An 11282-nucleotide genomic window follows, 5' to 3' on the forward strand; every position below is an offset into this window, starting at 1 on the left:
GTTGCATCGCTGTTCGGCGGAGCATTCCAAATGCCAGTGTCTTCGCTCTCACCTTGAAGAAATATATGCTCGCGTGGGAGGCGCCTTTGAGCCTATATACCAGCAAACCTACTTATCAGGAAGCAAATCTGAACGCGACATACAGGTGCTCGTTTTCACTCTAGGCATCGGTCCATCTGCCCTGAACGGCACCTGTCGATGCGCCACCATTTCTCCTGTAATCCTAGATAAGAAGGCCAACTACTTCTCTTCGTCCCAACGGCGCTCGGCAAGCGTTTGACAGCGAGCTCATGTTTACAAGTCAGCAGAACTTCACTCGGTTTGGCCACCGGCGGACGACCGTCCTTTCGACTGTTTGCCAGATAAGGGGATTTCACATGCCCCCTGCCGCCGGAGAAAAAATCGCCCACATTCAAGCCGATAGTGGCATTGGATAGTTCACATGTAACAGCATTGCACTGATGTCATTGCTAGTTCGTACATTGAAAAGACCTAATTTGGAACGTGCCAGTGATTACTAGTAAAGGAATGTTTCACGTTTGAATGTTTTTGAAACAAGCATTGGATCGGATGAAATAATCACACGTATACCTATTGCTTTACTTTCTAACACGCGTCCGGGTGACCGGCTAGATGCCCTTCGCTCGGATCGAGGGGGGGGGGCTCGATTCGAGGGGGGCTGTCAATTTGAACCCGCCCTACTAAGGTCTCGGGAGCTAAGAAAGCTGAGAAACAACCAAATTACATGGTGTGTTGAGTTGTACGTGGTACTTACTTAGGTCAAAGTTTGAGGCTCCTTGGTCATGACCTTCGGCCAAGTAATGTCAAAAAAGGTCAAATTCCGGGTTGGTTTCCAAAGTGCCCGCAGAACCTAGATTACTGTTTCTAAGCAAAAGGTCGCATAATTATCGAAGGTCAGTGATCTTGTTTGATCTTTTGAAGGTCAGGGATGACCAAAATAATAGAAAACGTTTTGAATTTTGCATCTGAATAAGCGAAAAGGTTACGCTTGGCAGCATGTTTTTAAAAACAAAATGTTGACCTAGGTATTTTTAGGTCAATGGCCTGTTCCGGCTTCTAAGAAGTCCATGTAAGAGTCTAATGCGGTTCCTGCTATCAATAAATTGGAAATGAGCACCAAAGCTATCCCATACAGTATGGTTATGACCTTGGTCTGACCTTCATACCTGACCTTAGGTCAACGTAATTTGTTCATTCAATATTTGTGTTGCCTAAGAAAGTATCTCAGAGGTGTATGGCTTCGTCTAACATTCCGTTGTTGCATCAGATTAAAATATTTCCTAGAAATAGGCTTCCCTGAGACCATAGCCTGAATTTACATTTAAATTTGGTATGCCAAACTATCCGGTATTCACTTGTCTACAGCTGTACAAAATTTGGCGCGGCTACGCCACGTCGTTCGGAAACCATTTGGGAAAACCTTCGGGGCGGGGTCAATTTGACTCCACCCGAGGGCGTGTCAATGGAAATCCGGCTCTAGACAACACAGGTTCTCTGTTTCGTGAATATGCTCCTCAATACGTCATTATTTGATTACGTAATCATATCTTGCACACCCTTGCTTCAAAGTCAATTGACGGCCATGATATCTAGAAATCGTTCTCACGAGCCTCCTTGATTGACCCCACTATGCCACATTAAAGGAAAAATTTGCGGGACAGACATCTTCATACATGCTTAGGGGGTGGGGTCATAATGCTCCCGCCAGATGTGAAAAAGCTTCCGATTGCGGGATTTGATCGTTGACACAACGTGGCACTTTCTCCGACCGAATGGTAAGAAAGTCGCGAAAATGAAGACAAATTTCAACAGACAAGACCATATTACAACAGACCGTCCCAGCTGAACGAAACTCAAGATAAGTATTGGTCTGCATTCGTTAACACTTGCAGCGTGAGCATGTGCAGAACAAATGTCGAAACGTTGATTTTTCGCCATTGACCAAGTTGGGCCATAAGAGCTGCCAAACATGGAAGCTTTAATCAGGATAGTTTTTGCAGGTGCCCAAAAATGTACTACCAACTATATTGCAACAGTGCTGACGTCGCCGATCGGTGGTGACAGTGGTTTATCAATGACCCTCAAATCAGTGTTTTTCACAGATTTTTCAGCCAAGATTCACTTCGAATACTAAACAGTGCAAAATACCAAATACTTAGGCTTTTTGCTAGTCTAAGGATCATAGCTGGTCTCAGTATCTTGCGGCGAACGTGATCAGTTTGTTACGCAATGTTTTCAAGCGTCATGCCATATGAGACGGATGGGCTGAATGCTCGTCACGCGGTAATGCATCGGGCTCAGTGCAAGATTGAGGGCTCCTGTCAGCTGTGTTCATGTCCTGAAAGGCTGACTGGCTGGAAGAACGAAGATATTCGTCAGCTTCTTCATGAAATAGTGTTAAAAACACCCGTTTAGGTAGGATTGTTGTTTTAGGATACCTGAGCTGTAGCGTCAGAGGCACACGGGGACGTTGGAGCAAAACGTGTCAAGGATTCATCCAGGGCGTCCTGCTGCTGTGAGGAATAGCGGCTTTGAGATAAGAGGTCCAGTATCGCTGGTGTAGGTTTCTCCCATTGCCAGCTGTACCTCTGACTTAACGTATTGATCGGTGGTCAGACGTGAGATGCAACGCTTTTTACTGTCATCGTATTGCACATAGAGCTAAATGAAGGCGCAAGAGGTGTTGAAAAATGTCGTTTGCATTCGTTGATAATAATGCTGCTTGGGTTTTCTCTAAATAATTGGGATCATGTTAGGAAGAGCGATTTCTGCACCGGTAATGATTATGCAGGCAGTGGGAGTCGCTAATGATTCCAGCTAGTGACGTCACAAACCAAAAGTAATACTGTTGGCAGTTGCTTGCAGAACCACGTTATCGGTGAATGTATGGTTACGCGGATGCAGTTTTGCAAAATGCGTAGGGTTGGGGGATGGAGAGGGGGAGGCAGGAGAAAATGGCTGAGCCTGCCTCCAAAATGCACTTAAACAATTTTCTCCTCAGATTTGATGCACTTTCTTTACATAGTTGGGAGCAGGGGTGTTGTTTCTTGACACTGGTTTTGTAGGGGCCTGAACATCAAAAATTATGATTAATGGAAAATAATGCTTAGAAAATAATGAATGAAAATAAGAATATATCTCCCCGGTTAAGAGGCACAATCTCCCCCCCCCCCTCAAACCGAATAGGAAATTATACGCCTCTAGGCTAGCTATGTTAAGTATGCCTTTATCTGATAACTGTATTACTTTAGACTCAACCACCATTCAGTGTCTGATGACTTGCAAATGATGCTGAACTGCAACTGAACTCGCGAAATGAAAACACCTCATGGTTATGCCGCATTGTATTAAATGTGTTCTTTGTTTGTTGTTGTTTTTTTGTTTATTTCATTTTTAGTTATACTGCAGTGTTTTCTAAATGGTTTGGCTTCAGGTGACAATTAAGACAGTCTCAAATTTCATCGGTGACAGAAAAGGCACTTTTTTCACCCCTGGCCCCCGTTCCATCCGAATTAGTGCTAAACTTCTGTATTTGTGCACAACCTCAGAGTCTCTCTTGCATGTAGGGTAAAGATGAGCAAATGTCCGAATGGCGAAGATTTATGACCGGCCAGAATCGTTTCGAGCTGTTCGGAAGTACCGCACTAACCCTTTCAGATCTACAGCATTTGGTGTCGCACACGATTCATAAATAATCCAGTGCAGAAGAAAGCAGCGTAGAATGCTGGCCTGGAAATGCTTTCCTGAGGTGCAGTGCGCCTTCTTCTGTCGGAGAGCGCGTCTAACGTCTGTATCAAAACATGGTGCAATTTGCAGCAGCAGAAATAATGTCTGGCATTGTAATCAGAAATGACGGCGTTGTAATCAGTAATGGCAGCGTTAACTTTTTGAAAGAAATCAGGAAAGAGATTTACAGTGCAACGACACACGCAGCGCGAGCAGTTGAAGTCGGCCGTTCGATAGCTAAATGTGCATATCCTAGACGCGTTGTGAGCGTGAGGTGCTGGAGCACAACAACAGGAAAATATTCGCTTTGATCCGACGCGAATGAACCGGCTTGCAGTGATGCAGCGATGTCACCATCAGGCAGAGGTGCATACAAGACCTTTGGTGACCACAACGCGGGAGAGGAGTCAGGGGACTGCTGCTGCTGTTCTAGTCACCTCCATCCAAATCTGGGGGTCTTTATTCCCCCACGTGATGATGACAGGTCCACCGGTTTCTGTCAGCGGACGAAAGCATGAATTTGACATAGATTCCAGTAGTCGTGGAATGTTACACTCCCCTTTGAGTGATGGATTAAAAAAAAGCAATACGAGGCATGTTGACGCTGTTAAAAGCAAGCAAATCGCTGTTAAAAGCAGTGTCTCAAAATAGGAATATATTTCAGAAATACAGTGGTGTAGCCCCACGGTCACTTACGGGTAACAATATTGCTGGGAGCACCGCCTAGTACCATCAGCATGAAATGAGAACGTAGATTATGATTATTTTCGACTTCAAATTGGATCATAGTATAGCCCAAGTGCGTGAAAACTGCAGTTTGTCGCAACTATCGTCATGACAACTGTCGTCATGATGGTGGCGGAATCTGCTTAGGGCCGTCGTTGGCTACTCCGGACTAGATGTGCCTCTTTCGAGATACTTGCTAATCTGCACCTTGCTGGCCTGCGGACTTGAAAGTGACACTTTTACTGACTCACTGACTGACTGACTGACAACGAACGTTTGTGGTTGGCGCAGCGGGTGGCGAAGGCCATTGGCCAACAAGGTCAAGAAAGCGCATTGGTTGAAGTTTGAACCAGCGCGTCACTATACAGTGTGATGCTCTGTTTCCAAATTAAAGTGCGCTACGAAAGGAACCACTAAGTTAAAGGCCATGAAAGAAATTAGCGTCATGTCTGTGTATCGTTTCCATCAGTTGAATATTTCACGCTCTCTTAGCATTTATCACGTCAGTATTTTAACGAAATAGTGTATTGCGAACATTTCATAATGCACACCTTGAAACAAGCAAGGGAAATGACGGGTGACAAAAAGTTCATTGAGATTTCTCCCGTCGGAGCAGCCATCTCAAATCATATTTCCGAACTAACCAGAACGATTTGAGCAATCTGGTATCACGCACAAAATTAGACGTGTCTTATCTAACAACAGGTGAAAAGCAGAAAAAGACGACGTACTCGCAATTACTGTACGAAGACCACTTCTCTATCGGTCTGAAGCTCTCGGCTGGGCCACAGGTTGTCTGATTGTCTTGGTTGCATATTGTCAGTCTTGATTGAGTAGGCCACGCTACCGTCCGGGGCGGGCTTGCCCGGTACAGATCTTACGGAGCCAGTCAGTCCTCAGTCAACGGAGCTCCGAGCCAGTCACGCCAGACGTCAGCCTGTCTCGGCCAGCGTCGTGACGTCACACCCATTCAGCGTGGGGTTGTGGTAAGAGCGTGTGCGAGGTGTGGCTGACGCACCGCATATTCTGGGAGAGAACAGCTATGTCCCGCGGTTAGGTGTGTCCAGGATTAACCCTAACGTCCTGCGACAAGCTTTGTTCTGCGCGACTGAATGGGGCCACAGAGTTAGAGTAGAAGGCAGGTTTGTAGTAGCCCCAGTCAGTTGTACGGTGGGGGGGGGGGGGTTCAACCTCTCAATTTGGACTCCATCCCTCCCCCCCCCCCCACACACACACTTAAAGAAAAAAGGGAAGTCAATCGGGGATGACGCACGTTTACTGGCGCATTTAGGATAGGCTGGGTCGTTTTACACGGAAGCTACGCCCATGGTGGAAGGCACATATAGCACCAAGAGGGTTTAATTCGTTGCAGTCGAGCAAACCTGTCGATGTGGGTTTACCCTGCAACATCGACAGCGAACGGTACCGACTATGTGAATATCAACGAGCGCTAGCCACTGGGAACGGACTTCTTGACAGGTGCACCCCTTGAACCACACTGCTGGCTGTAAAGTTTTTTGGTTGTGCACGGTCTCTTGTGGCATCTCAAAACACGCAGAAACAACTGAGGGGGAATCTTAGGTCGTCAGACGCACCACACTTCAACGGCTCCCTGACCAGTCGACACGGGCCAAACCAGCTATCAAAGCAGCCGGCGCTCACGTCACCTGGCGGTCCCGTTCGCCAGTCGTTGCTTTGAGCATTGACATTCTACAACAGGCCACTATCTAGCCTCACACTGGGTTTGGTTTATCGGTACCTTTCGGTTAGTCGTCGGTGTTCTGAGCGGTCCTTAGCCCAGTAACAAGCCCTGTGTGTTGATTTGGGAGTTTGAATCGTTGAATATGTTGGCACATTTGCATTGCCAGTCGACAAAGATTCGGAATACCTGCTGCACTCAACCAAACTTAGGTATTTTGATCTAAATTTTGTCTAGCCTTGTTGAATCGTGCCCGTAGATTCCGTCTTGGAAACGTCAAGCACTCCCAACAAATCTGTTGGATATATTTGTCAAATCAGCACCTCATGGTACACTAACGTCGGGTACCATGTCATACGAGCAAAAAATGACGTAAAGCTCAGAGGAATTAGGTCTTTATTGCTCATGTCAACAATTCCACAGCATATTCATCCAAAATAGAAGACCAAAAATGTTGTAGACCTTGTTGGATATAGAGTACCGCGAGCAATCACGCATGCCTGTATGGCGTAAGCTGGGGCCCGCATGATGTCCTGGGGTATAGTGATCAGTGTTCACCTGTCGGATGTTCACTGCGCATGCTGCTGATCACCAGTGACTGATGGCGTCCAGAATGTCGCATTTTGCTGTCAGGGGGTCCATTCTTCACTGTCTGGGGCAATGGTTTGTATCGTATCGGTTATCTGATGTCTCTGGGTGCCTTGGCGTCTAATGCTCTCTGTCAAGGGGTGTTTACTTCAATGTCGGGTTTGTTCAGCTCGCGATTGTCCGGTCTCCGGTGTGGTGGCGGTCTCTGGTATGGTGGCGGTCTCCGGTATTGTCCGGTCTCCGGTATGGTGGCGCGTAGCGTTTGAGGTTTGATCTTCCGCGCCTGGATCTGGGAGTCATCGGTTCAGGAGCAGGGCACTTGATGTTTAATGGTGGACAGCCTGATGGTCATTGCCAAATAATCAGATTTTCAGTGTATTGATAAAGCACGTTGTTGTGTGTCCACGAACGGTTTGTCATTTCGCGAAGTCCGGTTATGTGCAATAATCTGATGTGGAGTGTTCCAGAGCAGGACCATCAGTGTACAATAATACTGGTCCGATCTTCGCTGTTTGAGGGCCCACCATTCCACCGCTTACTGTAATAGTCTGATGTTTGGCGCCCTGTAGTTATGTAGTCATGGCGCCCTGTAGTTATGTAGTCATGGCGCCCTGTAGATATGTAGTCATGGCGCCCTGTAGATATGTAGTCATGGCGCCCTTGCCCTCATTTGCTATTTTCATATCGCGGACTGATACCGAACAGCGCACACCAATCTGCTGTCTACTATTTGGCCACGAGGTTCAGCGCCAGACAGTCTGTCTGCTGCCCTCCGGAGGACGGCTCCCAGACGCTCGAGGCGGCCGGATCGCCGGGCACTCCCAGTCGCGGGACACCGGTACGGCTCCGCGACGACCGCTCAGCAGCGGCGGCCGTCTCCCGCGGCCGTGCCTGCCGCCGACGCGTCTCTTGTGCTGCCTGCATGCTCAGGCCTTCCGTCGACGATGAACTTAAGCGGCAACTTGCTGCGCGGCGTGATAAGCGCTGTCAGCGGCAGGCCACGTTGGCGGGTCGTGGTGTGGTTGGCACTTACATTATTATGCAGTACTGGGCAGCTCCGTGACGGGTTGGAATAGAAGTACAATTGGGAGGAAGCCGGTGCGTAATGTGGTCCACGTGCAGCCTGGATACTAGAGCCCTATCCGGTCGCTCAAACCAGCTTGGTACTGGCATATGTCCGTCTTCCCTTTGCGCGAAACGGCGCGGAAGAGTGATGCCAGGAAAGTTATCAATGTCATTTCATGGCTCGCTCGCAGATTTTTAGGCAGTAATTCTGAGCATCACCCGTATTACACACATCTAACTACATTAGCAAAGTCCGAGCACGACGAGAAAACTCGTGCAGCGCATTTATTCTCGAAATGTGAGACATCAGTGCTCTCTGTCACCACCAACTCCTATGTCTATGGGTCAGGACAGGGGGAGCATACACTGACATGTAAAACATTACGCTATTTACGCCTGGAGAGCGTGAAATAAGGCCCCTTCTAACTGGCTTGTTTGCTCCCCCCATTGGCGAGAAGAGGAAAATTGGATTTCATGCTCCCCCCCCTCTCTCCACTAAACAAAAAGAACTCAAGAAGCAACGAGCTGATCTGTGTGATTCCAACGACGAAATACATATCTGAATCTTACGACAGCACCACATTCCCAGTGACCGATGCATGTTTAACTAATGCCATAGGGCAAGCCAAAGTTGTGTTAACAAAATTATTCGAAGTGTCATACGCATTTGACGAAACTGCAATATGTAGATAAGAACTTATGTTACGTCTCTGTCGCGTGCTTATATCTACTCGTGTCTATAGACACAGTGCCTAAGAGGAAGTCATGTGAAAAGCTTAAGATGACTCCGTGCTCAAATTTGCTTGCATGCGACTCCTTGTTGAGGGACTAGTAGGCGATATGTACGATGTAGGCATAGATGTGAAGCGTCTATAAAATGCTATCTACTATATCACTGTGCTGTCGTTATGTCTGCCGCCAAGATTGTGCAAGGTCGAGGGTCAAGCAAAGCTCTGACCTCAATGCGAAACACTGTACCTATTTAAAAAGGCAAGTTGATCTAGCGCCAGGGCACACCCATTTATTTGCGCTTTTCACCAGTGTCTTATCTTAAGTGTGACTAATTTCCACGATGTAGCGGACCCGCGGCGTGACCAAAAGCCTTTGGCTGCCATATCACTGAACATTGAGCTGCAATCCAAAATTACATTGCTTGAACACAGAGCTTTTTTATATCATATAACGGCCTTTTATTATATCATATAAAGTATTGACATATCCTCTAACCCCAGCCAGTGACGGCAGAGGCTCGTTGATGTTGGCTCTGTTTCTTCCGCTTGCAAGCATCATTTCTTCCTTGTAGCATTTAGAGCTATTGACTATCTGAAATCCTAAGCCGACTACCGTGTGACCTGGTAATGAATACCGTGTAATCTGGTAATGACTACCGTGTGACCTGGTAATGACTGGAACTTTTCGGAGTTCATGACACAAGCTGCCTCTTCTGAAAGGCTAAATTCATGTGTAGCTTACCAAAAGTATAACAGACGCACGCCAGCCAAATTGATAAAAATAGGGCAATTTCTATTTTCCCGTGACACCTATCCAGGATGACCTGGCCTTGGAGCCATGCTTGAGCTATTCATAACGTACATTTTATGAACTAGCATGGCTTCGTGACGCACGCCAGAGGGCATAACCCAACCATGGCTACAAATGACCGTATGTGGACATCTAACGGGCACGGGAATCAGACAGTGCCAATGAAAATGGGCCTCGGTTACTTGCTGGTGCGTGTTAGAAATCTGAGGCTACTGGCTTCATATATTTCAGGCTTGCAACACAAGCAAGAAATACGACATGGGGTATGTATGCACTCGCGTCAATGACACGCCATCGGAAAGTTTGGAAAGACCACGAACTATGTAGGTTGAGTGCAGGTATATGATATAATTTGGAGCCGATACGTTTCTTGTGCCTGTCGCACGTGTACGGCTAGGCAGCGAGAGCTCTTCTTTGTGACATGTGTAGGAGTGCGGGTCGACATTTTATGGATAAAAAGGCAGTTGTGCTGTTTTCAGGTTTCTCCAGCTCCTGGGCGGTTTGAGCTTTACCAAAGGAACAAAAAGCACGAGATGGAAAGGTGCTATGCAGTTGCGTCACTGAGTTTGCTCCTACATTCCAAAACCAGCGTCGTTCCCTGCAGTTTCCTCCTAGCCGAGGTCTGCTGTGATGACGCGGGGAGAGACGTAAGCAGTGCTATGTTATTTGTACGATAGACGGCGCTACCGTGGGCGAGAGAAAACAGACCTTGCGATAAATTTAAGGACTTAGGTGCAAAACACATGTGTCAACGCCTTAAACGCAATACTCACACAAAAATATGCAACACAGATCATTCGCTGCCAACAGAATATGTCAGCGGCTGTTTGATGACATGGGCCTACGAGCCTGTCACTCTAGCTGCCTGGTTTAGTTTCCGACGCGCAGGCGCGAACTGACTGTGGTCATTACCTATTTCGCAATCTCTTGCGCCATCCTGACTGTCTCCAGTCTCGATAAAAGAAGGTACTGATGATGGTTAGAGAACAACCTACCGATTGTAGTCAATTGTGCGAATATGCAAAATAGTTTGCGGTCCTCGTTAAAAGGACGACCTTAATTATATGGGAAAGTCTAAAATATTGATGAGCCCCCCCCCCCCCTCGTCCTACTCATGTCTCAATCTTTTCCTCAGCACTCGGAAACAAACATTGGGCCGAATACAATTAGTGATAGCTGAACAGATTTTCAAAAATCGCGGGTGAGCAGCTGCATTTTCAAACAGGCGGATCGTTGCATATCCCGCTACATGGATACCAGCTGACCACATGTCTGAAAACCAACAACGCCACTTCTTGCGAATCCATCAGGCATCTGTCTCCGGCGTGTACAGCAGCCGCCGCCTCGCCCGGGAGCGCCGCCTGGCTGCACATCGATCGGGGGGCGCCGCTGCAGCGGCCTGGCGCTGTATTGATTTTCGTCGGCGGGACAGGCTGGTCGGCCGGTCGGGCAGTGACGCCCGCTCATCGCGCGGGAGGCGGCCGTGACGACCGTGCCCGCACTCCAGCTGGTCGGCTGTCCAGCCCCGGGCCAGACGGCAGCAGCGGCACGTCCCAGCAGGAGGCGGACGGCGGCGCACCGGTCTGGACGGGGCAGGCGTTCGACGCAGAGTCGCCCGCTGCGCCGGTGGGGTGACACAGGGCACGCGACCGCGCGGGGACGTCACAGAGAAGACGAGTCAGACGGGCGTCACGAAGGGACTGTCACGGCTCGGAGGGTGATCCGGACCGGACATTGACGGGGAGGTGACCGGGCGGTGACCGGTCTGCCCGGCGCGTGACGGCGCGGTGGAGTCGGACGGACGAGGTGCTGAAGACCCAGCTGAGCAGCGCGGCGGCGCCGGGCCTCACCACGGACAGCCCGGCGCGCCCCGAGTCGGCCGGAGATGGGCGGGTAAGTGCCCGAAGTAGATGGG

The sequence above is a fragment of the Pollicipes pollicipes genome, unplaced genomic scaffold (assembly GCF_011947565.3).
Source record: "Pollicipes pollicipes isolate AB1234 unplaced genomic scaffold, Ppol_2.1 Scaffold_1786;HRSCAF=2088_pilon_pilon_pilon, whole genome shotgun sequence".
In the NCBI taxonomy this organism is placed as follows: Eukaryota; Metazoa; Arthropoda; class Thecostraca; order Pollicipedomorpha; family Pollicipedidae; genus Pollicipes; species Pollicipes pollicipes.